This window comes from Macrosteles quadrilineatus, unplaced genomic scaffold, assembly GCF_028750875.1.
Source record: "Macrosteles quadrilineatus isolate MER2022 unplaced genomic scaffold, UCM_ALF_1.0 Scaffold_1__1_contigs__length_201487025, whole genome shotgun sequence".
In the NCBI taxonomy this organism is placed as follows: Eukaryota; Metazoa; Arthropoda; class Insecta; order Hemiptera; family Cicadellidae; genus Macrosteles; species Macrosteles quadrilineatus.
This window is the reverse complement of record NW_026542594.1, coordinates 99588702-99616615: the sequence shown is the minus strand read 5'-3', so window position 1 is coordinate 99616615 and position 27914 is coordinate 99588702. Positions and strand designations below refer to the sequence as shown.

The 27914-nt window shown below is 35.1% G+C and overlaps 1 protein-coding gene across 3 annotated transcripts in view; it reads left to right on the top strand.

Annotated features, from left to right (window-relative positions):
• The first annotated feature begins 7155 nt into the window (after positions 1 to 7155).
• The window catches only part of LOC128995580 (trafficking kinesin-binding protein milt), a 205844-nt gene continuing 185085 nt past the window's right edge, over positions 7156 to 27914 (top strand). For 2 of the 3 annotated variants that reach the window (XM_054420688.1, XM_054420625.1), the window contains exons 1-2: positions 7156 to 7294; positions 18838 to 18898. The gene's annotated coding sequence lies outside the window, so the exon portion shown is untranslated. Of the gene's footprint in view, positions 7295 to 18837; positions 18899 to 27766; positions 27839 to 27914 lie in introns of those variants that run through there. The other variant, XM_054420871.1, reaches the window with a different exon arrangement.

Below are 27914 nucleotides of genomic sequence, written 5' to 3'. Positions count from 1 at the left end.
CGACAATCCAAAATACATTACGAAATTGCCAGATAGAAAGTGGATAATTAATGACAATAGTTATATTATTGAATTAAATTAGTTAAAATAGGATTTTAGGATTGTTTAGGATTCGTGTAGAAAGTTATTATTTAAGATTAGCAAGACGTGAGATCTAAGAGAGGGAGCGCACGGGATGGCTCAATTGCTGTGATAGATAAAAGATAACGCGTGGTACAGACACGTCCAGCTACAAGACCGCGACTTAAGCACAGCAAAACGCTTCGTTGACATAAAGCTCGTTAAAATACAATCAAGTAGCAAGTAGCATAGGCTACAATACTTAACACTATTGTGTATACTCGATTACCTGAGTTAATATGGAGAGGGGGGGATACAAAATACGGTTAATCCAATATAGTATAAAAACAGATGAAAAACTCATTAAAACGCTGTAAACATCCATTAAGTCACGATTTACATTTTTATAAACAAAATTCAATATTGCACAATCATTATTATTGTAAATTTCAAATCATTTATCTTGGTTCATTTGTACAAACGGCAACGTTTAAAATTGTATCTAACTCAAACTCAACTAATCACTAGCCATAAACATTACATTGCTATAAATAACGTAAATATTAAAGGAACCTTTAGAAAGTGTTATAAGGTACTGCTCATGATAGACAGATAGGCTACCGATAGGTGCTGTATCACAGCATAGGAATTTATAGATAAGTAATAAAAAAGTGTAAAATTATATTTAGAGATAGTTAAAACACTCTTAAAAAAGAATGTAACGAGAACAATCTTGTTATTCTATTTCTTTGTTCTTCTGTTCATACGTTCAGTGCGGAATACCTTCAAACAGGCGCTCGATAATGGCGGCGAGGCCCGGGCGAAGCCCCGCAGCGCAACTGAATCGGTGAACGCAATTGGCATTCAAATATTTCAGTCTGACGAATAAAAAAAGAGCAGCGGTGATTGTGCTGTGTTAGCCCGAGAGTGTAAGTAGTTCACCGAAACACCCAAAGGTAGCAGCACTGCCTGGATTCGTAGCCAGTGTCTTTGTAAAGTGGCTCGAAAAGAGAAAATTGCCGGAACCGGGACAAAAGTATTGCTAGACGGGATTTTACGGGAAATTTTAGTACCAACCTACACCAGACTAAAGCTACATAATCTAAGCTACAGGCTGGCAACGATTATAACGTTCCCCGGCAAAGGCTGAGCTCACACTAAACTAATGTGGAGAGAGTGGCATGACGTCAGCTTTAGCTGATGTCCGCCACCAGTGCTAGTGTCGGACATCATCTATTGATGATGCCCGCACTCAACGTGTTAATAGGTTTCTCTTCAATTCATACACAAATTCAACAAGTCGCCATATTTAGGCCTACTCATTGGCCAATCACAGCCTTACTAAAGTTACCATGGTTATCACTCAATCACAGTGTACTAAGCATTATATCGTCATCATTCCCCAGCTGTTGTATCTGAAATCTGTTGTAACATAGCGCACAGCAGACAGAAGTGTATAACGGAGCAGACGATTGTTGGCGCAAGCGTTGTTTCCATTTCATTTTCATCAAAGGAGCTGTGATGTTTCTAAAGGGAGGGAGAGGGGATCGTTATATCGAGAAAGACGCTGACAGTTCGTTATGGATATTCTGGCAATAAAAAATTCCTTAAATTGAGGTGACTTATAAAACTCTAATTTTATTTATATAGAAAGATAATTTTTCCAGTCCTGTACAACACTGATTCACGTTCTTTTCCCTATAATCAAAATTCAAGTACAACTTGATACACACAGAATCTCCGGTTCCCGACCTGGATGATGGCTAGTTATTTAATTTAATTTACAGTTACATATTAGTACTCGTGATAAATCAAACCCGTTATGTAACCCAAAGCCACACGGTTATTAATCTCACTTGGTTTTGGATTTGCTTACAAACGTGATCGGAAATGGTTATAGGGCCTACACAGTATTATTAAAGAACATTTATGTAAACATATCAGTGACAGCTAGGAAAAGGAATCTTTATCAAAACAGCTGTTCGTAATTTCATATATGACGTGTTCTCTTAACAGATTATTAGTATTTCATAAAAAATGACGTATGTAGTAAACATGGAGAAAATAAACTATAAAAATCACACAAAATTGTATTTTTGATCGTCCGTTATTTTATTTCCAAAATAGTGAGGCCATATTTTAATGGCTCTAAGGACTCTCTCGCCAATCCTGTGGATACAATTAAACCATTAGAATCATAATCGGTACTCTAGTTAGGCCATGAGTAGGCTGCATAAAACCTTCTGGGCCGTGACAGACGGACATAAATGGATATAAGACATGTTTCAGCTTCTTCAATGTATAAAACATAAATAACCCAAAATATGTATAATTCTGAACAATGTACAGACAAAACTATAACGTTATTGACATATATTAACTGGGTTTGAATTTTAAATATCTAAAAAAAATTATAAAACTTCTTTTATAGTTTTACAAATAGTGCTGGGCGGGGGAATAATGTTTCTCATTGGTTGTGTACATCATTTAAGGGGGGGGGCTGTTGCTCAATTGGGGGGGGGGTGCGTCATGAGTCTAGGGGGGGATGGGCACCCCTGCCACAAATATGTTAATAATCAACCAACCTGAACACTTAGGAATCTCCTAGGACCGAAAGTGCCATTTTCCGTCGCGCGCTCAAGTTCGCGCACAGGGCTATTACGTGAGAGCTATTTATTTTCACGTACGAGGCGAAGCCGAGGGCGGGAATGCCGGGAATAATGGAGCAAGTGCCGGATAATAACTTTCGGTACGAGTTATGGACGATTATTTTCATCACGACGCAAAAATACAAGAACACAGAATAGCAGACCTTAGTAATATTACAACTATTTTATTTCTCAATTAATTTTATTGAACATCAAAATAAAATAAAATAAAATATTCTAAAAGGAAACCTACGTATATTTCTCAATACATTTTGTTTAAATGTAAAAATAAAAGAATAAAACAACCTTGAACAATACATACAGCTGATTCAAATCATTAAATTAAACCATAACAAAACACTAGTGCACGTAGTGAATAAATGGAGAACTAATTGAGAGCGAGGGAAAGTAAATTTAGAGCGAGGGAAAATCAGCTGATCGATTTTCCCTCGCCCTAAATCAGAGCTTGGGAAACGACTGTCAGCTGTTATCGAAAATAGTTACTTTCGTTACGGAGTGATGAAAAAAAACAATTTATATATTTAACGTAAGGCGATTCCTTGCGTCAAATCGTAGGCGTGTGGAAAGTTGTACAACAACGGGAGAGCGCTAGAATTAAGAGGCAGGCGGAGTCAGTCCGTATTCCATATTAAATAAGAATAATAAGTAATTATAAGTTAGAAAGTTTGGATGGATGGATGGATATTTGAGAAAAGTAAACGCGAAAAATACTAAACCGACAAGGTTCAAATTTGGTATGATGATAGCTGACATTCCCGATTAACATAGACATATTTTCACCTCAAAAATCCTTTCAGGCTCCACCCCAATGGCTCTGGCTCTTGAGTTTCTTATGTTAACCTTATGAGTATTCATATTAAAAGAAATTAAAGAATTTTGTCAGCCGTTTCAACTGCACAAGTTGGGGTCTATATTAAATAGCATTATAAAGTTATAAGGCTTACCAACAGGATGCAGAGCAGTATTATGTTTTTTGCATTTATGACCAAATCTAATTTAAGCCAACTAGCAACAAAGAGTTGTGGTACACAATGAGAAATTTTTTCGATGGTTTAGGTGCAGTGGTAGAACATTAGGGCTACAGTATGGTAGATGTGTGCTACACTACAGGATACCGTATAAATTTAAAGACCAAATTTTCTTAAACCGGTGCCCTCTCCCATAACTGCAATAAACATTTATACTTATATGCCAACCCCATACGAAGGACGGGTACTCTGCTAGTAATATCATAGAACCAACTTGTTTGTGTAGTTGAAACAGCTGACACAGTAACTGTTCTTTAATTCATTTTAAATATGAATAAGGTTAACATAAGAAACTCAAGAGCCAATGGGGTGGAGCCCGAAAGGGCTTTTTCGATAAGAATAGCCTAGGTCTATATGTTAATCGGGATTCGGGAATGTGAGCTATAACCATACCAATTTTCAGCCCAATCCGCGACCAATAGTTAATGCGTGATTTTACTTCAAACAAACATACACTTAAACTTCCACACCAATATTATAGTGGGGGAGCTAAAGTAAACAAACCATAAGAAAACTGCAAATTGTGATAAGAGAATGCCCTTTGGTGGGAATGTAGTTTAAGGTTAGGCAATGCAAATGAGATGGGGAGGCACCGACAGTTGCTATAATACAAAATGGTGGCGATTTTTCAAAATGGCTGCCCGTATTTTGGGTTTTATATATTTTCTTTTGATATACATCATGCAAAATGGTGTTTCTGATATTTTTTTTTTAAGTTTTTAGGTATAAGCTAAGTGAATAAGTTGAGTAATAATGTATTAAACGTAAATTTATTTACAGAACATTTGTATCACCAAATAAAAAACACGCTATATTTTATAAGTTGCAGAATATTTCTACCAACACCATTTTTAGCTAATTTTCCTATAGGGAAGTAGCTATTACCGTAGTTGGCATGGTAGGACCTAGGCCCGGGACCGATTTACTTTTTCATTTAAATGTCCCCAGAGGCCAAAAACACCATTCGTTGACATTTTAATATATATGTATATATTTGTGTGTGTGTGTGTGTCCGTGAACGCGATAAATTGAGTAATATTTGACCGGTTTTGATGAAATTTGGTTTGAAGGTGTAATGCGGGATAAACTAGAATGAGTTCGCAAACCAGCATGATCGGACCGTGGGAACAGGGTTTTACGGGGGTTTTCTGGGGTAAAAATTGGTTTTTCTAATTTTAACCCCCTAAACACAAAATTTCCCAATTTCTATCCAGACCTTTTTAAAGAGCTTAAAAAACCAAAAATTCCGTATATCAAAGTGTTTTTGTACAATTATTGGTTACGGAAAAAATTCCAAAAATTGTTATTTTAAAATTCCTATGTTGTTCTTATGGAGAATGTTGTAAAATGTTGTAGTTTGCTTGTTTATGTACAGTATACATTTTGATCGAACTTGGTAAATTTACTTATTTTATACTAAGTTTAACATTTTACTAAAAAAACCCACTTTTTTACTTTCCCTGTAGCAGCAAGCCTAGGTACTCATAAAACCTAATGTTAATTAAATATACATTTAATTGAAAATCCACTCAGGCAAATGGAAATTCGCTTACTCTGCAGGTTTGCTGCGGCGGGGGTATTTCTGATTCATTTTATTCCACACGAATTTTCATTGAAAACATTTATATCAATATCGGCGGGTAAACCATTTATATCATCATGAAGTTCTGAGAGTTTTTGACAAGTGTTACATATCCAGTGCTACAAGCATTTACATTTTTATTATTTGCATAACAAAGCAAACTATCATTATTCGTATTTTGGCACAGTATAAAAATAGTCCGATCAACAGCTTTTGGTTAATATCCTCCCAAGTCAATCTGAGGAACTAAGTGTAACCTCACCATTTTTAGAATCCAATCTTCATTCACTCGAATCAGAAAAAAATTAAACCCCCAGAACTGGCACCGTGTTAGGCCCGGTGTGACGGCCAAATTTGTACAGGTTTTCCTATAAAACTATACTCAGAACGAGAGCGACACATAATAATAAACACAACAATGACCAGTAGAATCAGCTGTTTGGCAATATTTGTCTATTTAGCATTGCCAACCAGGTAAAGAAAAATAATTGAAACTGTCATAATTTTGTTGACTTTTTACCCTCTTATATTTTATGGAAAAATATCTCAAGGAAGAAGAAGAAACTCTCTTTCCAGTGATTTCGCATTATTTTTATTTCCTTATGTCTCAAAATGGATGTAGGCAAAGGTGAAAAACACGTTGTAGGTGAAAAACTTAACTCTTAAAATAAACAGCTTTTTGGTGACCTTCAGAATTGGCTGAAAACGAGTACATTTTCAGCCTTAAATTATAGAGATGATATAATTGTAATGTATTGCAATCTTGGTAGTAAATTAAAGGCCGGAATCTCCAGATTAAGATTATACCAATGTTTAATAGTGTTAATGCCATTTTCAAGTTTTTATCAGTGGATAACTAAGTAAACACAAATACGGGCAGCCATTTTGAAAAATGGCCGCCATTTTGGATTATAACAACTTTAGGCAATGCCTCCCCATCTTATTTTAGTTGTCGGACCATAACCTACATTCATACCAAAAGGGGTTTTCTTATCACAATTTGCAGTTTTGGTATACGTAGCTCCCCCACTATTAGTAAAATAAAATAAGATAAATAAAAATTTCTGATTTAATTTAATTTACAATAGTAAATTTAAAATAAATGAATCAAAGTACAGTAGGCCTATATTTAATTCTACAGAATACAATACCAACTGGTTAACTGCCAGTGTTCATGGTGGTGAGTGGTCGGGGTGGCACGTTGCCGCATACGTGTGAGGTGGCGGGTTGACTAACATGGAGCTTCAAGCATAGCTTAAACATACTCCCTAAGTTAAAACACATACTTAACAAACTTAAGTTAAACACATACATAAGATTAAACATACTCCTTAGGGAGTATGTTTAATCTATGCTTCAAGACAACCCGCCACCTATGATAAAAACTGGTGGTGGCGGGATTCCGTGGGGCACGTTGTCGTGGTGGCTCATTGACGTGAGTGTGCACGTCAACCCGCCACCTCTGTTTTTTTTTGTGGTGGTGGGTTGACGCCTCTGACCAAAATACCGAGGTGGTGGTTTGACATCCTGGCGCCTTGACAGCGACCCTATCTTATGGTACGTCTGACACTAAACAACCTTACTTGCAACGTTGCCAATTCTACCAGGTCGCGGCCTAGAGTTAAAGGTGGCCGTGAGTAGTATGTATATACTCAATGCTCCTAGTCAACCTTGAGAGTCACAGTCAATGAGATGTCTCTACAGCCTACCCTACTGTTGCAATGTTAATGCGTCTGCTCAGCTGCTGTTCTGCTAACGCTAACAGCTAATTAATTGCTCGCTGCTAGGCCTAGCTGTTCTGTTAGCTGCTTCTTTAGTGCAGCCAGCTACTGCTACACTACAGTGCTACTATTTAATAGTTTGTTTTTTGTTTGAGGTTCAGTTAACAAGTTGATATTGAATTTATGATGTGTTGTGTTCTTTGCATATATTCAACGTATCGCCGATTACTAAGCGTAAGTTTATTTTTAAATATAGCAAAATCATATTGTTATTGATAGCAAGTTAATTTATTAGCAAGTTAATAGCAAGTGTTAATTTTTGGGCATAAAAGGTATAGCAATAAAACTTTTAAAACACAAAAAAAATCTAGCCTACTATCAGGCATGGGCTAGGTAGCATAACTTACCTTAACATAAAAGTCACATAAATAGCCTTAAGTTTACCTAGTTTCTTCAACACTTTTAGTTGAAGGATGTTGATTCAAATTTATGGCTATTGGGGTAAGTTACAGTTTCTTAACTGGGCTAAGCTGATTAATAATCGATATTTTATAATACGCAGAGGATAAGCGTCCGGTAACCGGACGTGGATTAGGCGTCTGGCAGTTACTGTCATTACCTAACCTAATCAACCAAACTTGCTGATAATGAAAAAATCAAATGAAGGTTCAATTCTCTTCATAACATAAAATTATAAATGCAAAAAATTCTAACAAAAGATGTACAGTTAAGAAGAAATTACATTCAAAGCAAAATCTGTGACAAAAAGTTAAAGAAACCAATGGGTTTCGAACCAGGGACCTCTTGGATATCAGCCCAGCACTCTATCCACTACACCACGAACAACGCTGGTCGAACATCGTATCGTTGTGGTAATGGCGTTCCGGGACCCCACAACCCGGTGACGTCACTACCGGACGCCTAATCCACGTCTGGTTACCGGACGCGTATCCTCTGTGTTTATAATACCTATATATTTTATAAAATTAAACTATCATAACCTAACCTAAGTTAACCAACCAAACTTGCTGATGGTGAGAAAATGGCATGAAGGTTTCTTACTAATCGAATCGATAGTTTCAATCGATATTAGCGTAGCCCAGTTAAGAAACTGTACCTGAAATAATACCTTATTTAGTATTTAGGGTACCTACCTCATTTCCCAACTAAAATTTTACTAAGTTATTAGCCTACCAAACAATTTAAAACAATACAAGCCTACAAAAATAAGAAATGAATAAATTTAAGTTAGGGTACATTAAGCTTAACATATTTTCATTCGGTTAAGATCGAAACCGCTAAACCCTTGCTTGGGTAGACTTCCGTATCTGTTTTTCAAAAACAACTGAATGAAAATATCGATTATTCGATTGTTTCATTCGATATATTGTTTGGTCTTAACCAAACGAGATATCGAACAATCAATATATCAATCGATATTTTCATTCTGTTGTTTTTGCCAACAGATACGGGAAGTCTACCCCTTTGCTTTAGCGCGCAGCGGACAGGTAGAGCGCGCCCTTAACATAGGCCTACTTTATCTGGAATAGGCTAGGCCTAGCCTATTTAAATTTTTGCTAGTAGGCCTAGGCTATAGGCCTACTGTGGATGGCTTGTTAAGTTAGCCTATAAACACATGTTAGTAGAGACAATTCTTTTGTTCAATTTTTACTTTCTCCCCCTATACCATAGTATATGGAGAAAGTATTGTTTTCGTCAAAATTTTCGAGTTTGAGTTTTGAGTGGATATATTCGTTTTGGGTCCCCCTGGACCCAAAAAAGTGGTTTTCGAAGTGATGTCTGTGTGTGTGTGTGTGTGTCTGTGTGTCTGTGTGTCTGGATGTGTACAGAGCTAGAGACTACACCTGTGGTCCGATTTCGATGAAATTTGGTATGTAGGTTCTAATCCATGGTATCTCCAGGCGTTTTTTTCATTTTTTTGAAATTTTGATTTTTAATGGGGATTTTCCCATAAAAACCCATAAAAAACCGGAAAAATCGTATTTTCTCAAAAATGGCCCGAACGATTTTGATAAAAATTTAGTATGTTGTAGCCCTTTAAATTCTGAACAAAATGGTACAAATCCTATTTCTGTAAAAATTACGGTTCAAAAGTTATGGTAAATTATGTTATTTTCCCATAATAACCCTATAAAATAACGAAAAATAGGATTTTAGAAAAAAAATCTGTTTTTATTTAACATAGTAGGTTATGGTCCTTACAATTTTGATAGTTTTTCTCATTTCTTAGAAATTTTTATTTTTAATGGGTATTTTACCATAAAACCCCATAAAATGACGGAAAAAAAAAGATTTTCCCAAAAATGGCCTGAACGATTTCGATAAAAATTTAGTATGTTATAGTCCTTTATATTCTGAACAAAATGGTACAAATCCCATCTCTGTAAAAATTACGGTTCAAAAGTTATTGTAAATTATGTTATTTTCCCATAAAACCCCATAAAATAACGGAAAATCATATTTTCCCAATATTGGCTCGAACGATTTTGATAACAATTTAGTATGTTATAGTCCTTTAAATTCTGAAGAAAATCTTACAAATCCCATTTCCGTATATTTACTCTCACCGCTTACACATGATAAAGGTTTTTGACAAACTTATGGGAGAAAGTATGTGTCAGAAAGCTGATACCGTTTATTCCTTTCTATTTTGTTTCAACCAACATACTGTACGGTAGTTAGGCCTACTTATCATCTCCTAAGGCCAATATTAAATTTTTAAATTTTCAAATGAGCTGTGTAAGTAGCGAAATACAAATTTTCTCAGGAAAATCCAATTAGGATTTAAAATGCTTCTTTCAACGTTTACAAAAAATGAGGCAAGGCTGCGTTTAAGAAGTTTTGTTTATTAAATCTTTATATTTTAGTTACAATTTATAAACCCATTGGGGAAGGAATAATTGCACTGCCTGCAGTGCCCTCTGTCGGCAATTAATTTTACCAAATTTGTAGACTTTTACTCTAATTGATATATATGTAGAAAGAAAACCTTAGGTAATAAACTAATAATTCTTGATCGCCATTTTGTTCACAGTAAGTAAACTTTTAGGCCTATACAAAAAAAGTGGTAATTGGATTGTCAAAGTGTAAAATAAAATAATAAAATAAAAAAGATTATAGAATTAAATATTTAAAACAATTTTTTAAAAGTAAACTTGATTTACAAATTCCAAGATTAATCCAGAACCAAATGACACTTCTGTTATAAAGTTCAATTCCCTACATAGAAAAATTAGGCTACAAGTTGTTTACAGTTTTTATAAGTAATAACATAGAACAAAAATGTTTGTTTTACCTTACCGCAGCTGAATTTGGGTGATATCTGGTTTCCATTACAACACAACCTTGTTTGTTATTCGCAATAATTAATGAGTAAATATGCAAAACAAGAAGCAAGATCTATAGGCCTATTTATAAACATCATAAAAGTAAGAACAAACAATACCCCCGCCGCAGCAAACCTGCAGACTAAGCGAATTTCAACTTGTCTGATTACATTTTTACTAAAATGTTTCCATAAATAAGACTTATTATTCCCTATTTAAATAACATTAGATTTAACAAGTGCTTAGGTTTGCTGCTACGGGGAAGGTAAAAAGTGTTTTTTGACCATACATCAATAGTATAAGATGAAATAAATAAATTTGCCAAATTTTATCAATATATACCCATAAACAAGTAAACTACAACAATTTTCATTTTCTCCATAAGAATAACATGGGAATTTTTAATTACACTATTTTTGAATTTTCTCCGTGACCGTCAGGCATACAACAGCGCTTCAATATACTAAATTATTTCTTTTTTAAGCTCTACAAAACGTTTTAGAAAGAAATCGCAAAATTTTTTGTTTTTAGGTTCAATAATGGGAAAAACCCATTTTTACCCCATAAAACCCCCCATAATCCCCCGTTCCCATGGTCCGATTATGCTGGATCGCGAACTCGATAGAATAAACGTAGGTTTACACGTTTGTACCAAATTTAATCAAAATCGGACCATTTTTGCTCGAGTTATCGCGCTAACGGACACATATATATATATAAATATATACATATATAATATATATATATATGAATTTGAACGGATGGTGTTTTTGGCCTCTAGGGACCTCAAAATGAAAAATTAGATCGGTCTCGGGTCCAGGTCTTACCATGAGTACTACGGTAATAGCTTATTCCCTATATGGGAAATTCGCTAAAAAATGGGGGAAAAATAATAATAATTAGCCTAAATAACTAGTGGGACTGCGTAGGGGTGACACGATCGGCACTCGTAAGTCAGCCGCTGGGCCTGCAGCGGCCGTATGAGTAACGCTCGTAAGTCGGCGCCAATGGGTTAAAAAAACAAATTCTTTCCCATATATTTTGGTGTTTTGTCGGGTAGGCCTATTAGTGGAATTAGGGGGATGTTATAATTTTAATTGGGTATTAGGGGAAACTGAAAATTTTTTTTTTAAATGGGTGTCTTGGATGGTCAAAGTTCTCTGCACACAAGTTTTGAAAATTTGACTTTATCATTAATATAAGGATTTATTTATCCAGTACTAATACAAGCTATGTCTGTTTGTCTCTTTATAATTGAGAGGAGCGAGCGAAGCTCTTTGAGATCGGACCTTATGTCAACTATGTAATCAATTAACTCAATTGACTAATCAGACACAGTTAAACCACCGTTATCTAACATAACTTAATTAATTACCATAAAAAGTTTTACTGCTTTTATATATTTAAAACTCTCTCATTTATTTTTAATATTTATCATATGACTGGATTCATTTCATATCGTAAATAATACAATGTTTACCTTTCATTACGGTATCCTACTAATATTATAAATGAGAAAGTTTGGATGTATAGATGTATGGATGTATGGATGTATGTTTGTGACAAGTGAACGCGAAAAATACTGGTCGGATTGGGATGAAATTTGGCATGATGATAGCTCACATTCCCGATTAACATATAGGCATATTCTTATTTCAAAAATCCTTTCGGGCTCCGCCCCAGTGGCTCTGGAGTTTCCCATGTTAACCTTATGAGAAATGGAATTATTGAATCTTAACAGCTGTTTCAACTAAACAAGTTGGTTCTGTTCTATGATGTTCAATAGCATTAAAGTTACAAGGATTACCAACAGGGTGCAGCACTATTATTTCTTTTACATTTATGACAACAGCTAATTTGCAACCAAAAGGTGAGTGAGCGTAGCGAACGAACTTCAACCTGGAGGCGAGTTAGCGTAGCGAACGAGCTCCAACCTAAAGGTGAGTGAGCGTAGCGAACGAGCTCCAAACTAAAGGTGAGTGAGCGTAGCGAACGAGGTCCAACCTAAAGGCGAGTGAGCGTAGCGAACAAACTTCAACCAGGACGTGATTGAGCCATTGCGAACGAGATAATCTTGAAAATTAAGAAGTTAAACGGGGCAAAGCCCGCGGGTTACAGCTAGTTAACAAATAAACATGATTTAATAGTAGTGTTCATATTATATTTGTATGAATAATTTTTACTTAATTTGTACTTAATAATTTTTATATATTTAAAACTACTGCCGAGGAAAGCATCAAGCGAACCGTCAGTCGTTGATTACGGTTCGCGGTGATTACACCGTCATGTGTTGTACCATTGACTTTATAACACTAAATATAGTCAAGCAATGTACAAGCAATATAGTCAAGCATATTTCATATATAGCAGTCAAATATATCCTTAAAATCAAGCATTGGATGTTAAATGAAGGTCCATAACTAATTTAAAATTTGTCAGAATTTATTTGGTTAGCAATTACAGTAGAGTCCCGCAAACTCGGCACTCGATAACCTGGCAGTCTGGATAACTCGGCCATCACCTGGTTCAGAAAATTAGTGATATTTTGAGTCCGAGTTAAACATGGACTCAAGCCAGCTCAAGTAAAATCATTCACAACTCGTACCCAGGGATTTTTTGTACTATATCTGATGACTTAATACTGCCTTGTAATATAAAAAAATACCCCCGCCGCAGCAAACCTGCAGACTACGCGAATTTCCATTTCCCTGAATGGATTTACACTAAAATGTCTCCTTAAAAATATCACATTTATTCCTTATTTAAATAGAATCAGTTTTACACATACTTAGGTTTGTTGCAACAGGGAGGGTAAAAGTGTTATTTATGTGAAATGTTAATAGTTAGTAAGAAATAAAAACATTTTCCAAATTTGGGCAAAATATGTTTATAAACAAGCAAACTACAACAGTTTACTTATTCTCCATAAGAATAACATGGGAATTTTAAATTTAAAATTTTTTTGAATTTTCTCCGTAACCATTAGGCGCATTATAACACTTCAATATACTAAATAATTTGTTTTTTTAAGCTCTACAAAATAGTTTAGAAAGAAATTGCAAAATTTTATGTTTTTGGGTCAAAAAATGGGAAAAACCCATTTTTACCCATAAAAGCCCCTATAAACCCCCGTTCCCATGGTCCGATCATGCTGGTTTGCGAACTCCTTCGAATAAACGTAGGTTTACACGTTTGTACCAAATTTCATCAAAATCGGATCATTTTTGCTCGAGTTATCGCGCTAACGGACACATATATATATATTTATTTATTTATTTATATATATATATTTATTTATATGTATACTAGCTGTACCCGCGGGCTTTGCCCCGTTTAACTTCTTAATTTTCAAAGATGAGCTCGTTCGCATGGCTCATTCGCGTCCTGGTTGAAGTTCGTTCGCTACGCTCACTCACCTTTAGGTTGGAGCTCATTCGCTGCGCTCACTTGCCTTCAGGTTAGCTCGTTCGCTACGCTAACTCGCCTCCAGGTTGAAGTTCGTTCGCTACGCTCACTCACCTTTTGGTTGGAAATTAGCTGTTGTCATAAATTAAAAAAAAATTAATAGTGCTGCATCCTGTTGGTAATCTTTTATGCTATTGCACATCATAGAACAGAACCAACTTGTTTAATTGAAACAGCTGTTAAGATTCATTATTTCCTTTTAAATATGAAAAATCATAAGATTAACATGGGGAACTACAGAGCCACTGGGGCGGAGCCCGAAAGGGTTTTTGAGATAAGAATATGCTTTAATGTTAATCGGGAATGTGAGCTATCATCATGCCAAATTTCAGCCCAATCCGTCCAGTAGTTTATGCGTGATTGAGCAACAAACACACACACAAACACACACACAAACATACACACAAACTCACAAACTTTCAGATTTATAATATTAGTAAGATTTATATGTATATATATATATTTATTTATATGTATATATATATTTATTTATATATATATATATATATATATATGAATTTGAACGGATGGTGTTTTTGGCCTCTAGGGACCTCAAAACAAAACAAAAATCGGTCCCGGGTCCAGGTCTTACCGTGAGTACTACGGTAATAGCTTAATCCCTATATGGGAAATTCGCTAAAAGGAGGTTAAAAAGCTTAAAAATTGTATTGTCCTTATTTTTAACCCTAGTTCCCGATAACCTGGCATTTCACAAACTCGGCACCCTTCCAGTCCACATTACGCCGAGTTTGCGGGACTCTACTGTAATTCAATTAAATCCAAACATTTTCGGAGTAATTTGAAACTACAAAGGCTTCGTATTAAGTTAACAATCCGAGATATAAAATTTTCAATAAAAACTGATTTCTAAAAAGTAAAATTTAATATTGTGTTGGGGTTTGTAGCTCGTCTCTTACTAGTCCGTTTTTAATGATCAAGAGCTCAAATGAAAGCCCTTATATCACTGGATATTTTCAGGCTAGAACGAACTGCAAGCGTTAATAAAAACTGGAGATAGCCTAGAAGAAGAATAATATTTTTAAATGTTTAAAGTACGAAACGTCCATAAGAAATTAATGAGGGAGAGTTTTTGTTTGAATATAGGCTATCTATATATCTATATATTAATAGGCAAGCATGTTTCTTTAAAACCTTTTTTCTCAGCTTGTGCGTATCGCAGGGAAAATCTACACATAGGCTACTGTTAGAAAGATATTTTCCTGTAGATGTGCAGAATCCCTTTAAAAATTGAAACAACAAACATACATAATATAACAACAAAATATAAACAGAAAATCAAAACAAATGAAAGAAATTCCAATCACATGTTTTATTTACAGTGTGGGGTGAAAATAGAGAAGTCTGTACATAGCATAATTTTGGTCGAGATCTCGACCACTGGACGACCCCTAGTACGGTATATCTTTAAAACGAAAAAAGGATATTTAAAAACGGATTTCGGCATTTAAATCAGTGTGAAAATTTAGTTTATAATGATGTGACATAATACTTTTTGCTGACGACATCAAGTTGTTCAAGGAGGTGAAATAGCGTCATGACTGTTTACTGCTACAGGTAGCTTTAGAGAGTGTTCATCAATGGTGCTCAACAAACGGGATGTACATCAATCTAACAACCAAAGTGCTACAACCAAAGTGATAACTTATACCCGGATCAGCAACATCATTGAATAGGCCTACTATGTCATGGTTGGGATAGGAACCGGCTGGAGAGATGCAGTCGCATGAAGGATCTTGGGGTCACGATTGATTCCTCCTTTGAGTTTGGACACCACATTGGTGACATATGTGCCAGGGCCTGCCGCACCCTTGGCCTGGTTATTTGGACGGTAAATCATGGGCTGGATTCCGTAGCTGCTACCATCTTATACAAGTCCCTTGTCCGTCAGCTACTTGAGTATGCTTTGGTTGTATGGTCTCCATACCAACTCGGCCTTACAGATCAGCTAGAGTCAGTCCAAAGACGATTCATCAGGTTCCTGGGACGCCGAGAGGGGTTCAACTACTTAGAAGTCCCCATTGATGTCATCTCAGAATCCTACGGGCTGCAGCCATTATCATGTAGAAGACGAGTAGCAGATGAGTCCTTCCTCTAAAAACTCCTCAACAGCAAGGTAGTTTGTCCGTACCTCCTGGAGAAGACGAATTTCAGAGTGCCCACCATCAGGGAGCAGCTTTTATTTGAGCTGGAGCATGCAGGAAGAAGTTACCTCCAGAACAACCCTCCAAGGCTCATGCGTTCCGGCAACTACGTCTCGGCTTCAGTGGACCTCTTTCATGACAGCCTAGCAGCCATCAGGCGTTCTGCGTCCGCATCCTGGTCCCCTGCCAATGAAACCTAGTGTGTCCCGTTGTTAGTCGTTATTTGCTATCTTTTTCGTTTTCTGTAAATTTAATTATGTTTGAGTTATGTTATCGTTTGTTTAATACTGTTTTGTTGGATCAAATATTTACTATTGTTATAGCTTTTTCATATTATATTTCGACTTCATTGTTATATTATAGCTTTCCTAGCCAAAGATTTACCTTGCTTTTGCTGATCGATTGTTGTAACTGTATTGCCGGACCAAATTCTTACCATTGTTATTGCTTTTTCACAATTATTTTCTACTTCATTGTTAAATTATTGCTTTCCTAGTCAAGATTATATTTCCTGTTACCAATGTTGCTCTGCTCCTGCCATAGATTTAAGTTAGTTGTTAAGTTTTCTGTTAAAATGCATGTTGTTACCGCATAGGCTTCTTGAATCCACATTGTAAATTGGTGATCTTGCCGTTGGAATAAATAAATAAATAAATAAATGGGCCTAAATAAATACTACCTATTGTTACATTTAAAGAACATTTTTAAATCCAATATGGCGGATCCAAGATGACTGTCAAAAACTCGTTCCCTATCAAAATGAAGTAGGCTTACTAACAACCCAATAAATACCGTCAGTGGTCCAAAATCAATTAAAAAAAAGTATGCATTAAACAAAATTTATCCAATATTGTGAAAAGCCACCATTTTAAATCGGGATTTTAGGGGTTTTCCCGTCCACCGATTTTGGCCAACTTTTAGTAGGCTATGTCACTATGCGTGACACCCAACACTACAAAATGAACCCATAAAACGTTTTCTTACAATTTTTTAACGATTAGACCTATCCTATATAACAAACTCTGTCTGTTTTTAGCGAATTTCCCATATAGGGAATAAGCTATTACCGTAGTACTCATGGTAAGACCTGGACGTGGGACCGATTTTTTTTTTCGTTTTGAGGTCCCTAGAGGCCAAAAACACCATCCGTTCAAATTCATATATATATATATCTATATATATATTAAATATTTAAGTAAATAAGTACAACTGAGCACCCTGTATATTATATTTTATAAATTGTAAATTTATAATATACAGGGTGCTCAGTTGTACTTATTTACTTAAATATTTAATATATCAGCAGCCCTTACGTGAACACATAAATTAATATATATATATATATATATATTACTAAGCAAATCAAAATACCACAGTACCCTAAAAACATTTTATTTTATATTACTTACATGTTTCGGACATTAATGCCATGATCACATCAAATTCAAAATCAAAACGTAATATTCAATGAAATTATACATCTTAAAGAAAACACCTCCTTCCCTTAACATAAAAATTATCACCTGTTCTTTAATAAGAAATATCTAATAATGTTTGTAAATAAAAGAAACTAATAGGTTATATACTATACTGTGATCATGGCATTAATGTCCGAAACATGTAAGTAATATAAAATAAAATGTTTTTAGGGTACTGTGGTATTTTGATTTGCTTAGTAACATTTAAAGTAGCCCTCATTGATGTATACAATAACAAAATATATATATATATATATATATATGTCCGTCAGCACGATAACTCGAGCAAAAATGATCAGATTTTGATGAAATTTTGGTACAAACGTGTAAACGTACGTTTATTCGAACGAGTTCGCGATCCAGCATGATCGGACCATGGGAACGGTGGTTTACGGGGGGTTTTATGGGGTAAAAATAGGTTTTTCCCATTTTTGACCCAAAAAACATAAAATTTAGCAATTTCTTTCCAAACCATTTTGTAGAGCTTAAAAAAACAAATAATTTAGTATATTGAAGCGTTATTATGCGCCTAATGGTTACGGAGAAAATTCAAAAAAATTGTAAATTTTAAATTCTCATGTTATTCTTATGGAGAATAAGTAAACTGTTGTAGTTTTCTTGTTTGTGAACATATTTTGATCAAATTTGGAAAATGTTTTCATTTCTTACTAACTATTCACATTTTACAAAAAAAAAACAAAAAAAAAACAGTTTTACCCTCCCTGATGCAGCAAACCTAAGTACTTGTTAAACAAATTCTATTTAAATCAAGAATAAATGTTATATTTTTAAGTAGACATTTCAGTGTAAATCCAATCAGTCAAATGGAAATTCGCTTAGTCTGCAGGTTTGCTGCGGCGGGGGTATTTATAAGTTTGCTTAGACTATAAAGAGTTTTAAATTTTTTTATTTCCTCATATTTGCCAAAATAAATTTGGTTGGACAGCTTCAGATTTGTGTTCAGCACCCCCAAAAATATAAATTAAGCCAAAAAAAAATACCTTTAGATAAACTTTACACTTCAAAATAACTTTTTACTGGACTATACAAGCAAAATGTGTATATTGGCATGCTAGGTTACGTGTTAATGTATGTTAATTAAAAGTATCAAAAACTGGTTATGGGTGGCGTTATAGAGCTTGCCTTAAAATTCAATGGTCCCTGGTTTGATCCTGAGAAGAGCAATAAATCTGGACACTTTTGTAAATTGCTGATTTTGAACACTGTCTAGACGCAAGTGGAATTTCGTATAAAAGATTGATAAGTACTGGTAGTCAATTATATCTCCTATATAATATGAACACATTTGTAACCATCTGTTCCAGATATTTCATTGATTGATAACTGCTGGGATTGTTCTGCCTTGTTGCTTCACTGCTGCTGAAGGTAAGATAAATTGAGTTTATACATTTTAAACTTAAATCCACAAGCAGTATACTTGGTCTTTGCTTTAATGTAAAATTTGGGTACAAAAGTGCTGTTCTTATGGCTTTAACCTACTTCCTAAAGGTCATGACTCTAATTTTTGGCACAAACATGTGACGGATGGGTTAAAGTCCCCACTATTCACTATTATCCTCCATTGCAATTTTAATAGCTATTTACATTACAAGTGTAGTAAGAGCGTTTTTACATCACGCAGGTGAATGTTGTGCAACGAGCGAAGGCGAGTTGCATAATTCACCGAAGTGATGTAAACACGCTCTTGCGTAACGTGTAACGTACAAGATTTTACCTGACCCGACAATATTCAGGAGGTTACGAGCAATATGCTTCATAATCAATTTCACTCATCTTCTAACAGTAACGTTCATTTACAAACAAAAGCTAGGTTAGGAAAATTTTTCAAAGCATAACAATAATATTCAAACACACAGCTGATTTCTAGCGTTGAACGTCGTTGGCTCCATAGAGGTACATTTTTTAAGTTATCCACTCAATGTTATTTAAATGGGTTTCATTACATCACCGCGTGAGTTTTTTTCAACTTTACATCACTCGAGAAGTAAGGAAGTTGTATACATCACGCTTGGGATAGGGAAGTTTAACATGGCGGGTTAGGTAATAGCTATTTACCTTACAAGTGTAGTAAGAGAGTTTTTACATCACGCAGGTGAATGTTGTGCAACGAGCGGAAGCGAGTTGCATAATTTACCGAAGTGATGTAAACACGCTCTTGCGTAACGTGTAACGTACAAGATTTTACCTGACCCGACAATATACAGGAGGTTACGAACAATATTTTTCATTATCCATTTCACTCATCTTCTAACAGTAACGTTCATTTACAAACAAAAGCTAGGTTAGGATAATTCTTCAAAACATAACAATAAAATTCAAGCGCGCAGCTGATTTCTAGCGTTGAACGTCGTTGGCTCCATAGAGGTATATTTTTTAAGTTAAGCACTCAATGTTATTTAAATGGGTTTCATTACATCACCGAGTGAGTTTTTTCCAACTTTACATCACTCGAGAAGTAACGAAGTTATATACATCACGCTTGGGATAGGGAAGTTTAACATGGCGGGTTAGGTAAAAATATATATCTCCTTTAGAGTATTATTGTCATCTCCTCAGATTCCAGGTTTGTTATTGAGCGGAGCGAGCGAAGCTCTTTGGGATCAACTTCAATGCAAACAATATAACACCATCACTCAATAACGGCTGAACACATTTCAGCCAAACTTAACAAGACTACTTAGACTAATAATGAGATGGTTTGTAAACAAACAAATTTCAATTAGATAATGCTAATGCAATTTAAAACGAACTTAAAATTTCAAATTTTTTACATTAGGCTTATGGGACTAAAGTAGCTATGACAGTTTTTTTGTTTACTAGAAAAATGTAAACAAGAGAATCATAAGGTATTTCTGAACTTTCTATATTTTTCTTTTAAACGTTTTTAAACCATTCCTATGATTTTAATAAACAAGAAAATGCCGTTAAAACATTTTTTAAGGCGCGGAATTCACTGAAAATCGAGAAAATATACGGAACTACTTTCTCAATGCGCGGAGCATAAACAAGGAGCGGAGGGATACGGACCAGTGACTACTTTCTTGGGAACCTATTTGTGTTGCCAGCTGATTAGAAACAGCCAATGTTAGAAATCAGGATTTAATAAGCGATATATCAAACCGCATCGAAATCGGTATTTAATCCAATAATACCTCATAGGTTATATTATGTTGAATTACATCGACGGTACAGTAAGTTATTACACTTATTGATAAAACGCAGATTGAACACTGATCTAATTAAGGCATGTAGGGAGGTAGGTCGGGGTTTATGAGTATTCGTGACTACATTAAGTAAATGAATTATTACCTAGGCTTATAGAAGTCCGCTTTTAACCAAGGTATGGATAATTGTCTAGGCCTGTCCAGAAGTAGGCTACTAATTTCTAATTATATAGCCTATTAGGCTAAATCATTGTTTTTAGTTTATTAGGAATGTATTTTATTTATTCTTGCTGTCTTTCATTATGAGGATTAAATATAATATTTACTTCATTCATTCACTGTACCGCAATTCATTCAGTTATAATGGCCAACAGCCGGGACATGGAGCGGCTAACGCTAAACTAAACTATTCGCCAATTTCGGTAGTTGTCACCAAATATTATTAGAAGATGGCGGTCGCTGAGGCTGATTGGTTAGCAGCATTTGCACTAGCTCCACCCCCCTCCCGGATGTTGCCATGCTTCTATTGAAGGCGGTGATTATATGTCATTGACGTAACAATCAATAGACGAAATAATATGTTTATGACGCATAATTATTATTACAGCGTGGATAAATAAAAATATACTTTAAACGCCCAATAAAAACGAAGAATACGCTTAACACATAGTAAGGAAATTTCTGTAATAGGCTAATTAATTTGAGTTGTTTAGATAAGGCCAAAGGCCTACGTTGTGACAAAATAAGATGACGTAATTGGAGACCAAATCTACATTGTCTCTGGTATGTCTTCCCTTATATTAGATTTATTATTCTGTTTTCACACAAATCAGCTGATTTGATGTTTACTTTTTACTTTTGTTATTATTAGGCCTACATTACAGCCATGTTTAATTGTTCAATAGTATTTTTTGCAGTTCTTTAGTTTTTTGTTTCCTTTCAAATACATAATTGATAATTCAGTTCATTTTAGTTATTTAGAAGTGTTTTACATTAATTTGAGTTTTTACATTAAGACATTCTTACCTTTTTCGTATACCTACACTTTTTATCAAGGCCAGTATTAAAATTCCGTTTAACTAAATTTTCCTAATATTGGTAGAAGGCCTACATTCCAGTTATGTTTTACTGTTCAATGGTCTTTAAGCGGTTTTTACGTATTGGTTTAAAACAAAATACATCATTCAGTATATTTTAGTCTTTTAAAAGTATTTTACGTTTGTGTTTTAAAGTTGAAACAGGCTTACCTTTATCGTGTTATGTTTTATTAAGACCAATAATAAAATGCCGGCCCAAAAACGTCCTAATATTGGAAGAAGGTCAAGAAGAACACAAAAAGCCCTAAATAAACGTAGGAGTGAAACAAATAATGACGATGTGTTGAGAAGACGGTTTGTTGAACAAATGAAATCCTTCTCTTATGTAACATGTACGAAATGTAAGAAGACAGAACTCATTAATAAGAACGAGGAAAACTATCGTTGCTATTCTTGCAAAGCTGGTAAGTCGTTGAAATTTACATCAGCTAACCATATGGATCCAGGCTTAGTTCCACCTAAATTGCAAAATCTGACTAAGATTGAACAGATGTTAATTGCTAGGGTACAGCCAGTACTGTGTGTTTACCAGCTAAAATTAGCAGGACAACCCGGAAATTTCCGATACAAAGGAAACATAATCAATGTTGAGCAAGATATAAGTGAAGTGGCTCGTGTTCTCCCAAAATCACCCTCGAATCTTGATATCGTTATCATACGAAAGAAGTCAGTAACTGGATATGTGGATTTTCGTGTTAGGCGTCAAAAGGTACTAGATGCTCTTCACTTCTTGAAAGACAACAATCCCTTTTATAGTGACATAGAAATAGACAGTGACGTTATAGCCAGTTTACCTGAGGACGACTTTGTTACAGAACAGCTACCAAATTTAAATGACAATAGTGCCAGTGAAATCATTGATGAAAATGACCATGTAACCGAAACTTGCGTTCCAATTTTACCAGAACAACGGGACTCTGAGTTAGTGTCAGCCGTTCTGAATTGGCCATCCGCTAACCAAAATCCAATCAACGAATTTACATCTGAATCATATATCGTCCATGCATTTCCACACTTATTCCCCACAGGTGAAGGAACATTTCTGGACAATCGCCGCAATCCAGCAGATCGCCCAACATTTAAACGGTGGTTGTACTTTCTCATGCATTATCATGATAAACGTTTTGCTCAAGACACACGGTTTAGGTTTTTTGTCCTTAATCGAGACCAGCGGCATGACGCCATTAATTCTAGCAAAATATTCGCAAAAAAACACGATTTTAATGGTTCTGTTGAGCAACTTATTCAAGAAATTGAGCATCGCCCAAATTTACTAAATAAGCTGTTGTCATTTGGAGCAAAAATCCGTGGATCATCATCATATTGGTTTAAAAGGAGACTTGAATTACAGTGTATGGTCGAACAGTTGGGTGTCCCAACAATTTTCTTAACATTGAGTTCTGCAGACTTTTGGTTTCCCGACCTTTCAAACATACTTGACATTGATGTAAAACAATTCCGAAACGATCGTCAGCTCTCAAAATTCATGCAAAAATTGCTAATTGAAAACCCCATGATAGCTGATGAATTTTTTTCTAAACGTGTAGAGTGTTACATGGGCATCCTAAAAGAAAAGCTAAAAATTAAAGACTTTTGGTATCGTTTTAAATGGCAGCATAGAGGAGCTCCCCATATTCATATGGTTGCTTGGTTAGAAGGAGCACCAGATGTATCATCATTTGATAATGCTGGGTCAGATGATATTCAAAGGTATATAGAGTATTATGACAGCATTGTTACAGCTGTTAATCCAAATGTCAATGCGATTCCTGCTGAAAAACACCCTTCACGTGAGTGGTGTACTGATATAGATTTTAATGATAGTGAAAAAACTGCACAGCTTCTCAATCGCGTTCAAAGACATACTAGGCACTCACAGTATTGCTTACGCAAAGAAGGTAACCAGGAGACATGTAGGTTCAAGTTTCCAAAAAAGATTGTGGAGACATCTACTCTCGAGAAAAATGAAAAGGGCATATGGACCTTCACTCCAAAAAGAAATGATGAATTACTTGACGAAGATAAACGTTTTGTCAGCCATTCTTGGAGAGCTAATACAGACTGCAAGGTTGTAACATCCAAACAAATAATAATCAATTATCTGTCAAAATATGCTGCAAAAGGTGAACCGCATTCAAACACATATAAAGAAATGATCACTGAAATAGCATCAAGTTTATCAAAAACTGCTCCCGCTCGAACCGTGTTTACAAAACTACTAAATAAAATCGTTGGAAACCGTGACTATAGTGCATGCGAAGTTCACCATCTACTAAATGGTGATCCTTTGTACCACTGCAGTAGGCAGTTCGTAAAACTGTTTATAGGGAATGAGGAGTATGTTCAATTGTCGACATCCGCAAACCGAAACACTAAATCGATTTTGGAAACATACAAAAACCGTCCAGTGCAATATGAAAATATGACTCTATTTGAGTTTGTAAGTAGTTTCAAAACAGTGGGATCTAGGTTAGTAGCATCTCATAAAAAAAATGTAGTACAAGTTGTCCCTTATGTTTCATTGGGTATGAATGAATCCACGGATGAAATATATTTCAGGCAAAAGGTGTAGCTTCATTCAAATTTTCGTATAGAACAACATGTGAAAACTCATCGGAGCTGGAAAGAGACATATGAAAATAGTAGGCCTACATTAAATGTTTGGGACTTACAAGGAACTCCAGACGAAGAAAACAATGAATATGAATATGAAGGCGATATTGACCAACATGACTGGATGGACATTTCTGCAGCTCATCCTGAAGTGCCTATAACTGAAACAGAAATTGGTTTGCGTACACTCGACAGAGAACACAATTGGTACCATGCATATGACCAGTTTCCAAACATTGAAGAGGCAAAAGACTTCATAAAGCAATCAAAAAATGCTGAGGAGATTAACGCAGTAAATAATGGCAACGAAGAAATTGTGTTTAACCTTGATCAGCAAAATGTCCTCGATCATTTTAATCGTCAATTGAATAATGAAACTAGTCAAAAGCGTACAATTGTATGTGGATCTGCCGGAGTCGGAAAAAGTTGTGTGATTCGGGAAATGATTCGGATGTGTAAAGTACGGCATGGTGACGAAAGTATACTCTTATTAGCTCCTACAGGCATTGCAGCTAACAATATTGAGGGAGAGACAATTCATTCAGCCTTGCGTTTTAATTTGAATCGATTTGGTGAAGTCAGAGAATTATCTGGAGAGTCTGGAAAATCTTTTCAAGAAATGATGCTAAGTATAAAAGCCGTAATATGCGATGAGTTTAGCATGATAGGCCAAAGAATGCTCGCAACAATGGACAAAAGGCTTCGTCAAGGTAATCCAGAATTATCTAACGAGCCATTTGGTGGTTATATCGTATATTTGTTTGGTGATCCTAACCAATTACAGCCAGTTAAAGACCGAGCATTATACATGGAAGCTGGTGTGAGCGAACTAGCAATTCATGGCAAAGCAATGTTTATGACTTTTGACAAGGTATTTGAACTAAAAACAATCATGAGACAGATTGGAGAAGATCAGAATGGTTTCAAAAATGTGCTCAACAATATAGCTAATGGTGTGATAACCATGGATGATTATAATTTCCTCGAAACACGATTCACCTGGACAAATCGAGAACAACTACACTGTTGTGAAAATGTATTAAGAATTATAAGCACAAATTCTGAAATTGAAACTTACAACCTGGAAAGATTGAAGAATACTGGAAACCCAGTAACGATTATAAACGCTATAAACAGCAATAACACTTCAAGCAGAGCTGATACTGACGACTGCCAAGGACTCCCAAATATACTCAAGCTATGTGTTGGTTGCAGGGTTATTTTAAAAAAGAACTTGTGGACATCAAAAGGACTTTGTAATGGAAGTTTGGGGACAGTACATGAAATAATTTACAAGACTTCAGATTTTGCAAACCACTTAGAAGATATGCCTTTGTGTGTTTTGGTTCATTTTGACAATTACAAAGGTCCTACAATTTTTAATTGTGTAGTTCCCATTACTCCTGTAACAGTCTCTTTTAAACACAATGGAGTGTCGTGTGTCAGAAAACAAATGCCATTACAACTAGCATTTGCTATCAGCGTCCACCGGAGTCAAGGGATAACAGTGAACAAATGTGTTGTTGACATTGGCAAAAAAGAGTTTGCTCTTGGATTGACGTATGTAGCATTATCTAGAGTTCGACAACTGGATGGACTTTTATTACACTCATTTCCTCCATCAAGACTACTTGGCATAAACAGCCATAAGCTATTTCCTGCAAAGAAAGCTGAGTTCAACCGATTGGAAGGGTTAAAATGAAGACAAATTTAATGTTTATGTTGCACAGTTGACTTTCAAATTTCCCCTCATGTTGTTATACTTAAATGCTCGTTTTTTTATACTTTTTGTTTTTTTATACTTCAATACTTTTTACCGATTGCAAGGGTCATAATGAAGTCCACTGTTTTTTTTTTGTACAGTTGAGTTTAAATGTAAAATTTCCCTCCTCTTTTTTTACTTTAATGCCCGAGCCCGTTTTCCATGTTATTATCATAGTCCCTACTACTGTAATTTAATCTACTTTTGCAAGAGGTAGCCTATCTGAATCACATCAAGATGTAGTCAAGAGGTAAATTATTAAAATTTCAATCAATAAAACAAGCATTAGTATATTGGTTTTTTTTATTTAGTTAGTTACCCAAATATTAAATCAAGTTTTCTCCGCTCAACTGGCTTTCACCGCTCTGAAAGCAATCCTAGTTTTATAAGGATGTGAGATGTACATTTATTTTTACAGGACTCAACTCAACAGTCAACCATTTCAAAAATAGGGCCCCTGCTGTGATGACCAATTTAATTTTTAAGATACCAATTTACTTTTACCCAGAGGCCAAAAACACTATCCGTTCAAATTTGTTATACACGTATAAATAATAAATATGTGTCCGTAAACGCGATAACTCGAGAAATGTTTATCCGATTTTAATGAAATTTGGCTTGAAGGCATAAGGCAAGATAAACCAGCAAGATGGGGTCATTGGGACAGGGTACTTTGGGGTTTTGAAATTTTCAAAAATTGGGTTTTTCAATTCTTAACCCCCCCCCCTTAAAAAATGGAAATGTCCAATTTTCATCAAGACAATCTAGTAGAGCTTAAAAACCAAATAATTTTGTATATTGAAGCGTTGTTGTACAATTAATGAAAAAATTAAAATAACTGTAAGTTTACATTTAAATTTATTTTAATGTAAAGGAAACTGTAGTTTGCTTGTTTGTTGATAAAATTTTGCAAATTTATTCATTTTCATCCTGTGCTCTTACTATTTTGTCAAAATAACACTTTAAAACCCCCCCCGTGGCGGCAAACCTAAGCACTCTTTAATCTAATGTTATTTAAATGGGGAAATATGTCTTGTTTATGGAAATATTTTAGTAAAAGCCAGACAAATTGAGATTCCCTTAGTATGCAGGTTTGCTGCGGCGGGGGTATTTTTCAGCATATATTTTAGCTATTAACAGGTAGTGGAGTTTTTAAATAGCGAAAAGTGTCCTGAGATAGGAAATTGGTCATAATAGCCTAGGCCTATTATTTGGCTTTTAAGGTAATATAATTTTAAGAAACAATTTAAATTTGGTGTAAGCCTCTGTTTTTAGCTCTCTTTTGTTGAAAATATTTTTAAAATACAAAATTTATCTCGATGAACATTGTGTTAAAACTCTTAATTTAGATTTCTGTAAATATTTGTTAAACTTTTTTTCAAATGTGTTAAACGTTGGTGTTTAAGTTTAAATAAAATTTATTTATTGAATACCTTACGTTTAAACAATTATTTTGTTGGCAGTGCAGTAGCCAAATTTATCGCAAAGCACCATTGTGGGTTGTTAATTGATGGGGATAACACAGTGACCTCATCTTACCATTACTCCCCTCTCCTCGCCCCCTACCATCCTGTCACGAGCCAAGGCCTTTGTCAGCACAGCACAGCTGTGTTGTGTTACTTCTTTTACTGTTAGGAAACATTGGTTAAAACATCTTAAAACAGTGGGGGTAAGTTTAGGTTTATGTGAACAGTATCCAAGTTCTCAGATTGGGGCGTTGATGTCATTAGGCCTAATAATATTTC